Raw genomic sequence first — 12776 nt, 5'->3', positions numbered from 1 at the left:
AACACTGTTGGTTAACCTAAACCCTATGTCCATTGACCTTAGTTATTAAGTCATTTGTTAGTTAACCTTAAGTAGATAAAACTATAAAGTCATTTGTTAGTTAACCTTAAGTGGATAAAGCTATTACAGTCATTTGTTAGTTAACCTTAGTGTGTAAAGCTAATACAGTCATTTTTTAGTTAACCTAAATAATAAAGGTGAATTGAGCTCATAAGATCTAGCGCTTGAAGACTTAATGGGCTCTAAAATGCCTTCAAACTTCACTTCATCAATAAAACTCAGTAATGTGTTACATAAATTACTGAATTTTTATATTTATTACTTACATAAATTAAGTTTTTATATTATATATTTAATTTAATAAATCAAGACACCATAACTTAAATACTCACCTCAAAATTGAGTAATTATAACTCATTAGTGTCAGTTAAAAATAACCATAATTAGTCATATACTGAGCAAAACAGGTGTGTATACACCAAAAGTATCTATTGTGGCTGCTCTAGCGACCCTCCAGAGGAAGATAGCCCTGAAGACAAACACGAAACCAAATTAAATTTAATGTTTCTGATTAAAAGACAGCTTCTATGATTTTTATTACAGAAAGATTTCATAACGGCCAAAACACTAAATTGTTGGAAATAATTTATTCTCAGTCTTCATCAAAGAATTATTTATTAGTTCTTCCTTAATAATTTTCAGTTTTAAATATGTTCCAGATTTTTTGGATGATTCGTTCACATGAGGAATCTGTAATCATGACCTGTAAATATATTCACATTACAGCTTCTCCCATTGAGTGAACTGTTCATAGAATTATGCTTGATAATTTACAAAATCCATTTGCAGGCTGTTGCAAGCTGCAAGAGTGTTATGTAATCTGGATCTTATGCTGGAATTTTATTGAGGTTCATCACACCTGTATAAACATGACACTGCTGATTAAATACAACATACAGAATGAACCAATTAGCATAAATTTGTCGATGGTACGTTTTCACTAAGAAACAATATAGGAAACTCTGACCTACTTGTGCTAACAGGGTTGAGGATCATTACAGTCTTACCGCTATTACTTGCAAGGGCTATTGGTCTGGTGTGCTCGTGTTCTTGGGATTAAGGTCTATCTACCTATGGAGGTTTATTAACCCTTAAGCTGTATACCATAACTAGAGTTGTTTTAGGTCTATTACAAAAGTCCCACGCATACATGGGGCTCACATTAGCTTTGTCAGGCCTCCAGTAACCATACCCCATTTACAACAACAAATAATCCTGCGTCCCTCATTTTCCTTCAAAGCCTAAGTAGGAAGATGAGGACCATGTCTGGTACATCACCACCCAGTATCTGCCCGTGCTGGGCGGCCACTCTAGGAGACATTAAACTTTTAACAACAACAAATAAGTGATTACAATACAAATATTTACAGGCAAATTGTGTTCTATGTGCAATTTATGAAGGGCGCATGCACGGAACGCACAGAGTTTAACATGTGTGAGAAAGCTGCATGAACGCACAAGCCTTATAGACGATCATTTGTGTCGTGGTCACGGTACTGTGTACGTTTAGGGGTGATCCTGGACGGCATGGGTTCGAATCCTGGCCGGGTCAAAGAGTTCTTAGGGATCTATGGCTTGCGCGTTCATGCAGCTTTCTCACACATGTTAAACTCAGTGCGGCCCGTGCATGCGCCAGAATTTGATGAAAAAACTGTACCCAAATGGACCTATGATTGTCGTCGGGGGTTGATCAGTCAGGGAGCTTAGTTAATAAGCACCACGACTGACCAATCCTTATATCCGATCATTGGTGCGGTGGTCACGGTACTGTGTACGTTTAGGGGTGATCCTGGACGGCATGGGTTCGAATCCTGGCCGGGTCAAAGAGTTCTTAGTGATGCATGGCTTGCGCGTTCATGCAGCTTTCTCTCACACACACACATATAAATATATATAAATATATATATATATATATTTATATATATATATATATATATATATATATATATATATATATATATATATATATATATATATATATATATATATATGTCGTACCTAGTAGCCAGAACTCACTTTTCAGCCTACAATGCAAGGCCCGATTTGCCTAATAAGCCAAGTTTTCCTGAATTAATATATTTTCTCTAATTTTTTTCTTATGAAATGATAAAGCAACCCATTTCATTATGTAAGAGGTCAATTTTTTTTTATTGGAGTTAAAATTAACGTAGATATATGACTGAACCTAACCAACCCTACCTAACCTAACCTAACCTATCTTTATAGGTTAGGTTAGGTTAGGTAGCCGAAAAAGTTAGGTTAGGTTAGGTTAGGTAGGTTAGGTAGTCGAAAAGCAATTAATTCATGAAAACTTGGCTTATTAGGCAAATCGGGCCTTGCATAGTAGGCTCAGAAGTGAGTTCTGGCTACTAGGTACGACATATATATATATATATATATATATATATATATATATATATATATATATATATATATATATATATATATATATATATATATATATATATATATATATATATGTATATGTATGTTGTACCTAGCAGTCTGAACGTCGTACTCGGGCTAATATGCAAGGCCCAATTTGCCTAATAAGCCAAGTTTTCCTGAATTTATATATTTTTCCAATTTTTTATTATGAAATGATAGACCAATCTATTTCATTATGTATGAGTTCATTTTATTTAATTTGAGTTAAAACTAACGTAGATATATGACCGAACCTAACCTACCCTACCTAACCTAATCAAACCTATCTTAACCTAACCTAAACTAACATATCTAAGTCAATAATTTATGTTCAGAGTATAATATAATAATAATAACTCATGAAAGTGTAAAGTAGTGAAATTAGGTGAAGGTAGCAGAAGGCTGAACTCAAGGCACCATCTGAGAGGTAAAATACTGCGAGAGTCAAATAGAGAGAAAGATCTGTGGGTAGATATCCAACCAAACCTGTACCCAGAAGCCCACATCAAAAGGATATCGTCAGCGGCATATGCTGGATTGGCCAACATACCAACTGCCTTTAGAAATTTGTGTAAGGAATCGTTCAGAACCTTGTATACCACCTTTGTCAGATCAATACTGGAGTATGCAGCTCCAGCCTGTAGTCAATACCTAGTTAAACACAAAACAAAGTTAGAGAAGATTCAGATGTATGTTATCAGACTAGTCCCAGAACTGAGAGGTATGAGCTAAGAGGAGAGGCTTCGGGAGCTAAGCCTCACGTCCCTTGAAGACAGAAGAGTATGGGAAGAAACGATCACCACCTACAAAATTCTCAGAGGAATTTACAGGGTGGACAAAGACAAACTCTTTAGCATGGGAGGAACACGCACAAGGAGACACAGGTGAAAACTTAGTACCCAAATAAGCCACAGAGACATTAGAAAGAATGTTTGCAGTGTTAGATTTGTTAACAGATGGAATGCATTAGGGAGTGATGTTATGGACACAGACTCCATACACAGCTTCAAATTAAGATTTCTTAGAGCCCAATAGGTTCAAGAATCTGTACACAGTTGAGTGACAGTTGAGAGGCGGTGCCAAAGTGCCAAAGCTCAACCGCTGCAAGCTCAACTAGGTGAGTACCCACACCACGCACACACACACACACACACACACACACACACACACACACACACACACACACACACACACACACACACACACACACACACACATTCCTATTCCTCAGGGGTATTCCTCAGGGGAATACCATGGGAAACAGAACTTAGAGACAAGAATGTGCAGGTCATGATGGATATTGTCACCCAAAAGTGCCAGGAAGCTGCAGACAGGTTTATCCCCGTCCAAAAGGAGAAAAACGAAAAACAACAGAAAAACCCATGGTTCAACCAGGAATGTAAGGTAGCGAAACAACTGAGTAAAAGAACATGGAGAAACTACAGAAATAACAGAACACCAGAGAGCAGGGAGAGATACCAGAGGGCCAGAAATGAGTACATCAGAGTGAGGAGGGAAGCAGAGAGACAGTTTGAAAATGACATCGCGAGTAAAGCCAAGACCCAACCAAAGCTGCTCCACAGCCATATCAGGAGGAAAACAGCAGTGAAGGAACAAGTGATGAAGCTGCGGAAAGGGGAGAACAGATACACAGAGAATGACAAGGAGGTGTGTGAAGAACTCAACAAGAGATTCCAGGAGGTCTTCACAATAGAACAAGGAGAAGCCCCTGCACTAAATGAGGAGGCGGCAAACCAAGCAACCTTGGAGGAATTTGACCTCACCAGTGATGAGGTCAAAAGGTGTCTGCTGGAGCTAGATGTGACAAAGGCTGTTGGGCCTGATAGAATCTCACCATGGATACTAAAGGAAGGTGCAGAAGCACTAAGTGTGCCACTCTCTATGGTGTATAACAGGTCACTGGAAACAGGAGACTTACCAGAAAGTTGGAAGACAGCCAACGTGGTCCCAATATACAAAAAGGGTGACAGGCAAGAGGCACTGAATTACAGGCCAGTTTCCTTAACTTGTATACCATGCAAGGTGCTGGAGAAGATCGTGAGGAAAAGGCTCGTAGAGCATCTGGAGGGAAATAACTTTGTAACGCACCACCAACATGGGTTCAGAGATGGTAAATCGTGCCTCACAGGTTTAATAGAATTTTATGACCAGGCAACGAAAATTAGGCAGGAAAGAGAAGGGTGGGCCGACTGCATTTTCCTGGATTGAAAAAAAGCCTTTGACACAGTACCCCATAAAAGGCTGTTAAAAAAGTTGGAGCAACAGGCAGGAGTAAAAGGGAAGGTGCTCCAGTGGATAAGGGAGTACTTAAGCAACAGGAAACAGCGAGTAACGGTGAGGGGGAAGACATCAGAGTGGCGAGATGTCACCAGCGGAGTCCCACAGGGCTCAGTACTTGGACCCATCCTGTTTCTAATATATGTGAACGATCTTCCAGAGGGTATAGACTCATTCCTCTCGATGTTTGCTGATGATGCAAAAATTATGAGAAGAATCAAGACGGATGAAGATAGACAGAGACTACAGGATGACCTGGATAAACTGGAGGAATGGTCTAGAAAATGGCTGCTGAAGTTCAACTCTGGAAAGTGTAAGGTGATGAAATTAGGCGAAGGGAGCAGGAGGCTGAACACAAGGTATCATCTGGGAGGGGAAATCCTGCAAGAATCAAATAGAGAGAAGGATCTGGGGGTTGATATCACACCGAACCTGTCCCCAGAGGCCCACATCAAAAGAATATCATCAGCGGCATATGCTAGACTGGCCAACATAAGAACTGCCTTCAGAAACTTGTGTAAGGAATCTTTCAGAACCCTGTATACCACTTATGTAAGACCAATCCTGGAGTATGCAGCTCCAGCCTGGAGTCCATACCTAGTTAAACACAAGACAAAGTTAGAGAAGATTCAGCGGTATGCCACCAGGCTCGTCCCGGAACTGAGAGGATTGAGCTACGAGGAAAGGCTAAAGGAGCTGAACCTCACATCCCTGGAAAACAGAAGAGTAAGGGGAGACATGATAACCACCTACAAAATTCTCAGGGGAATTGATAGGGTGGACAAAGACAAACTCTTCAGCACGGGTGGGACACGAACAAGGGGACACAGGTGGAAACTTAGTACCCAGATGAGCCACAGAGACGTTAGAAATAATTTTTTCAGTGTCAGAGTAGTTAATAAATGGAATGCACTAGGAAGTGATGTGGTGGAGGCTGACTCCATACACAGTTTCAAATGTAGATATGATAGAGCCCAATAGGCTCAGGAATCTGTACACCAGTTGATTGACAGTTGAGAGGCGGGACCAAAGAGCCAAAGCTCAACCCCCGCAAGCACAATTAGGTGAGTATAATTAGGTGAGTACACACACACACACTCTCACACTCTTACATTCTATTTACACTATTTGTATAGGGACGTTAGAAAGAACTTTTTCAGTGTCAGAGTAGTTAACAGGTGGAATGCACTAGGAAGTGATGTGGTGGAGGCTGACTCCATACACAGTTTTAAATGTAAATATGATAGAGCTCAGTAGGCTCATGAATCTGTGCACCAGTTGATTGACAGTTGAGAGGCGGGACCAAAGAGCCAGAGCTCAACCCCAGCAAACACCACTAGGTGAGTACAACTAGGTGAGTACACACACACACATATATATATATGTGTGTTAAGGCGTTAAGGCACTCCTGTCTAGGTCTTCTGTCATATAGGGGAGGGGTGTAAATGACTGCCACTATTATCTTAGGTCCACCCATTGTTATAGTTCCTGTTATGTAATCTCTGAATCCAGCAACCCACGAACCCCAGGGGGAAATGCAACACCCCAGCCTACCACCCAATAGGCCAATAGTATTCACACACACACACACACACACAGGGGGGATAGACAGGAGGCATTGAACTACAGGTCAGTGTCCCTAACTTGCATTCCATACAATCTGATGGAGAAGATTGTGCAAAAAAAACTAGTGGAACATCTGGAGCGAAAGAACTATGTAACGCAGCATCAACATGGGTTCAGGGATGGCAAGTCCTGCCTCACAGGATTAATTAATTGAATTCTACGACCAGGCAACAAAAATCAGACAAGAAAGTGAGGGGTGGGCAGACTGCATATTTTTGGGTTGCCAGAAAGCCTTTGACACAGTACCACACAAGAGGCTAGTGAAAAAGCTTGAGATGCAGGCAGGAGTGAAAGGGAAGGTACTCCATTGGATAAGGGAGTACCTAAGCAACAGAAGACAGCGAGTCACTGTGAGGGGCGAGGTCTCTGACTGGCGGGACGTAACCAGTGGAGTTCCACAGGGTTCAGTCCTTGGACCTATACTGTTTCTAATATATGTAAACGATCTCCCAGAGGGTATAGAATCGTTCCTCTCACTGTCTGCTAATGATGCAAAAATTATGAGGAGGATTAAAACAGAAGATGGCAGTAGGAGGCTACAAGATGACCTAGACAGACTGAATGAATGGTCCAACAAATGGCTGCTAAAGTTCAACCCGATCAAATGCAAAGTAAAGAAACTAGGAGGTGGTAATAGGAGGCCAGACACAGGATACAGAATAGGAGATGAAGTCCTTCATAAAACAGCCAGAGAGAAAGATCTAGGAGTTGATATTACACCAAACCTGTCTCCAGAAGCCCACATAAAAAGAATTACATCTGCAGCATATGCGAGGCTGGTTAACATCAGAACTGCTTACAGGAATTTGTGTAAGGAATCATTCAGAACACTGTATACCACATATGTAAGACCAATCCTGGAGTATGCGGCCCCAGCATGAAGCCCGTACTTTGTTAAGCACAAGACGAAGCTTGAAAAGTTCAGAGATATGCCACTAGGCTAGTCCCAGAACTAAGAGGCATGAGGTCGAGGAAAGGCTGCGGGAAATTCATCTCACTACACTGGAAGACAAAAGAGTAAGGGGAGACATGATCACTACCTACAAAATTCTCAGGGGAATTGACAGGGTAGATAAGGATAAACTGTTTAACACGGGTGGTACGCGAATAAGGGGACACAGGTGGAAACTGAGAACCCAAATGAGCCACAGGGAAATTAGGAAGAACTTTTTCAGTGTCAGAGTAGTTAATAGGTGGAATGCATTAGGCAGTGATGTGGTGGAGGCTAACTCCATACACAGTTTCAAATGTAGATATGATAGAGCCCAGTAAGCTCAGAAACCTGTACGTCAGTTGATTGACTGTTTAGAGGCGGGACCAAAGAGCCAGAGCTCCACTCCCGCAAGCACAAATAGGTGAGTACACACAAACATACACAAACACACACACACACATACCCACACATACACACACACACACACACACACACACACACACACACACACACACACACACACACACACACACACACACACACACACACACACACACACACACACACACACACACACACACACACACACGCAGGGAGTGTGTGCAGTGCAGTGGGAGGAAGAAATTAGAGGAAAAACAGTCCAAGATATGATGGACCTAGTCATACAGAAATCCCAGGAGGCCGAAGAGAGATTTATACCAACAGTAAAGGGAAAAAATAAGAAAGAATATAATAACCCATGGTTTAATAGACAATGTCAGGAAGCAAAAATGGCCAGCAGGCGAGAGTGGAGGAAGTACAGAAGACAAAGGACAGAGGACAACAGGATCAGATACAACAGAGCTAGGAACGATTACATTAACATAAGACGAACATCGGAAAGGGACTATGAGAACGATATTGCAATCAAAGCGAAAAAACAACCTAAGTTACTACACAGTCATATAAGAAGAAAAATGTCGGTGAACGACCAAGTGACAAGACTAAGGAAGACAGAGGGGGCATATACTGAAAATGACAAGGAAATCTGCGAGGCACTGAATGCCAGTTTCCATGGAGTGTTCACTACCGAGCCTGAGCAGCTCCCATTGTTGGAAGGGGTTACCCTAGATGAAAAATTATCAGATATAGAGGTGACAGCAGAGGAGGTAATGAAACAGTTGACAACTCTAGATGCAACTAAAGCAGTTGATCCAGACAAAGTATCACCGTGGATACTAAAAGAAGCAGCACAGGCCCTCAGTGTGCCTCTGGCAATGATCTTTAATGAGTCACTTATGTCAGGAGAATTGCCCAGTTGCTGGAAGAAGGCAAATGTCGTGCCGATCTTCAAGAAAGGTGATAGGGAGGAGGCACTTAACTATAGACCTGTATCACTGACAAGCATCCCCTGTAAAATACTGGAAAGAATAATTAGGCTACGACTGGTTGCACACCTGGAGAACATTAGGTTTGTGAACAAACATCAACATGGGTTCTGGACAGGGAAATCGTGCCTAACAAACCTTCTGGAATTATATGATAAAATAACGAGGATAAGACAGGACAGAGATGGTTGGGCAGACTGCATATTTCTGGACTGCCAAAAAGCCTTTGATACTGTACCGCACATGAGACTGCTGTTCAAGCTCGAGAGGCAGGCGGGGGTGGGGGGAAAGGTCCTAGCATGGATAAGGAACTACCTAACAGGAAGGAGCCAAAGAGTTATGGTAAGGGGCGAGAAGTCGGACTGGTGAACAGTAACAAGTGGAGTACCACAAGGATCGGTGCTGGGACCAATTCTATTTCTTGTATATGTTAACGACATGTTTACAGGCGTAGAGTCCTACATGTCGATGTTTGCGGATGACGCAAAGTTGATGAGAAGAGTTGTGACAGATGAGGATTGCAGGATCCTCCAAGAGGACCTGAACAGGTTGCAGAGATGGTCAGAGAAATGGCTACTGGAATTCAACACGAGCAAATGTAAAGTTATGGAAATGGGACTAGGAGATAGGAGACCAAAGGGACAGTACACAATGAAGGGGAACAGCCTACCTGTGACGACGCGTGAAAGAGACCTGGGGGTGGACGTAACACCTAATCTATCTCCTGAGGCACATATAAATAGGATAACGACAGCAGCATACTCTACACTGGCAAAAGTTAGAACATCATTCAGAAACCTAAGTAAGGAGGCATTTAGGGCGCTTTACACTGCCTACGTGAGGCCAGTCTTAGAGTATGCCGCCTCATCATGGAGTCCCCATCTGAAGAAGCATATAATGAAACTGGAAAAGGTTCAGACGAGACTCGTCCCAGAGCTACGAGGAATGGGGTATGAGGAGCGCCTGAGGGAACTGTGCCTTACGACACTAGAAAGAAGAAGGGAGAGGGGGGACATGATAGGAACGAATAAGATACTCAGAGGGATTGGCAGAGTGGACATAGACGAAATGTTCACACGGAATAGTAACAGAACGAGGGGACATGGATGGACGCTTGAAACTCAGATGAGTCACAGAGATGTTAGGAAGTTTTCTTTTAGCGTGAGAGTAGTGGGAAAATGGAATGCACTTCAGGAACAGGTTGTGGAAGCAAATACTGTTCATAATTTTAAAACCTGGTATGATAGGGAAATGGGACAGGAGTCATTGCTGTAAACAACCGATGCTCGAAAGGCGGGATCCAAGAGTCAATGCTCGATCCTGCAGACACAACTTGGTGAGTACAACTAGGTGAGTACAGGGAGTGTGTGTGTGTGTGTGTGTGTGAACAAAAATGGACAGCACGCTAGACACATGATCCTGTGGTCGCAATTTCGATTCCCGGCGCCGGCGAGAAACAATAGGCAGAGTTTCTATCACCCTGATGCCCCTGTTACCTAGCAATAAATAGGTACCTGGGAGTTAGTCAGCTGTCACGGGCTGCTTCCTGGTGTGTGTGTGTGTGGAAAACAAATAGTATTTAGTAATAGTTGATTGACAGTTGAGAGGCAGGCCGAAAGAGCAGAGCTCAACCCCCACAAGAACAACTAGGTGATGTTACGGTGCCCTCTCCTATTTCTTCCGTTTGCCTACTTTAAGAGTCACATCAGCTTTCTCTACTGATTCTCTGAGATACAGGGAGTCTGTTGGTATGTGTGGCGACCAGATCGTCGCCAGATAAGGGATAAATTTACATTATAAGTTTGTAGGTAAAGGGAAAGTGGCGCCCTGATAGAAATGAAATGGTGCTCCCTGCCTGTAGATCCGCCATTTTGTAGAGGACGCTAGCCGAGTGCGGATTGGGTGACTTAGGTCACGGGCGACCAACTAGAGCCCGCCGTGACGTCACCGAGTTCCCCGGGCAGTGCCAACGTCAGAGCTGGTCTGACTGTGAGAGGGAGAGGACGTCTCTTGGTCAGCTCTCGAGGATTTGAGGCTCTGCAAGCCTTACTCAGTGGATTAAACTAGTCATCGCAGCCCACCATTGTTATTGAAGACCCTGTGCTTCCAGGAAGCATGAAGAAACCAAGTTCATTGAGCAGAGAAGTGCCAAATCTTGAAGAATCGGTCGGCGACGACGCTGGAGGAGTCTGGAAGGTGTGGCGGGCAGGCCTAGCTGTGACCGGGTTACATTCACTGAGGATTTTGTAGGGACGACACCGTTCCTAGGGCAAGGAGCAACGCCTTCTGGAAGGGACGAGTGTGTGCATAGTGTGATTAGCTCAGTCCTCACTGGCGAACCAAGATTGGGATATCTGAATCTCTGGGAGTGGTTCAGCGACGACTCGAAGGCTTCACGACACCTGAGGACTTGTGGAACGTTTCCGGATCGTCAAGGACCGACTCAGGAAGTGTGGGAAACTCACACCATCGAGGGACAGGCGTCGTGATCCAGGAATGTAAAGGTAGATCAATTTCCCTCCCATTACCCCTTGTTTGAGTAGGCTAGATACGCGACGATATTTACCTATGTATGTTGCAGTAAAACACTGAAACATTAGTAGTAGGATTGGCTGCAGGGCAGCTTGTGTCCAGGACTTTTGAAGAGGACAGCGAGTGTGGACGACGGGGCAGTTGAAGGGGAGGTAGCCGACGTTGACGAAGAGGCCCCTCTGTGAGGGAGTGTGTGGCTCCTTTTTAATCTGCCCAGTTGGAGGAGTTGTTGGAGGTCGTGAAAGAAGAGTTGCTGACGATCTCCAGATTTATTATTCTCATTTTTCCATTCCTGTATTGCTTATAGATGTATGGGTGATCATGTAGTTTATGTCAGTAAATTCACACATTTTATCATTGTGTTTAAGTGTGCCTCCATAATAATCTCTATAAGCATACATGAGAGTTATCATAGTACCACCTAGTGAACATCACGTTTTCTATAGAAGGTCTTAGTGCCTGGAGAGTGGTAAAGCAGCACAGACTTATATAAAAGTGTACCCTAGGCCATCCGACCAGTATCACAGCCGAAATGGTGGCAACACTTTGGCAACAAGCAATGTAGTGGCTGGAGAGAGGTAAAGGTACACTGACTTTTATGGGAGAGTACCTTGGGCTGACAGTCCAGTGTCAGATCTATAGGAGTAGCAACACTGGCAACAAGCGGTATAGAATACACCCACTGAACTGCATTGCTGGGGTGCAGAGATCTCAACCCAGCTGGCGACCTTGTTAAAAGAAGATAGGGAAGGCAGGCGGGAAAGGAATTCCTGTGACCTCTTTGTCTGGCAGGCAAGACTCAGGGAAAGTTATTGTTAAAAGGTAAGCCTTGGTCTTCCTTCACTTCTCTGTGGGTCTAGGCCGGAATTGCTAACAGCAGTTTCCCTGTGGTTGACTGAACGGCTCCCAGGGTGAATCAGTGGCACCCCATAATGGTGGGAGCAAAGACCTACGGTGGTGGGCATTGCTCGTCCTCCCCTGTGGGACCAGGAGACTCCGGTGAGTCCCGAGAGTCGGAGGGGCTGAGTGTTCTGCCTTCTGAGCCCCTAGCAGCTGATTGCTAGTGGAGCCCCAGCCCCCCCCCCCCCTCTTTGACAAGAACTGGCGACCTTGCCAGGATCCGTTCATCAAGGTACAGTGTTGTCAGGGTACTGATACAGTGTTGCCAGTGAATTCGGTAATAGTGTTACCCAGCCAGCTTAGGGACCGACACGGTGAAATTAGCACCTACGAACTTATCTGTGCTGTCGTGTATGCTCGATTACATAGAGATGGAGGAGGATAAAGTAAAGAAATTTATTGAGACGAGGGAAGAGAAAATTTTGGAGGCGTTTACTTTTTGGAGAAAATTTTTGGAGGCACTCAGCTCCAACAAGTGGCAAAACACTTTGGGATCAGGTTGAGGACGACTAAGGTGGCGGAGCGAAGGATAGAAATAATAGCACGACTCACAGCTCGAGAAGAGACGACAGGGAAAGAGCCGTCCCAAGAAGAGCCATCCCAAGGTGAACCGTCCCGACTAGAACCACCCC

At 43.7% G+C, this 12776-nt stretch overlaps 1 protein-coding gene across 5 annotated transcripts in view; it reads right to left on the bottom strand.

The window, feature by feature from the left end:
• LOC123751101 (uncharacterized) overlaps positions 1-12776 on the bottom strand; it is an 81696-nt gene that overhangs the window by 17035 nt on the left and 51885 nt on the right. The window lies entirely within an intron of this gene.

This window comes from Procambarus clarkii, chromosome 4 (assembly GCF_040958095.1).
Source record: "Procambarus clarkii isolate CNS0578487 chromosome 4, FALCON_Pclarkii_2.0, whole genome shotgun sequence".
In the NCBI taxonomy this organism is placed as follows: Eukaryota; Metazoa; Arthropoda; class Malacostraca; order Decapoda; family Cambaridae; genus Procambarus; species Procambarus clarkii.
This window is presented reverse-complemented; position numbering and strand designations above follow the sequence as displayed.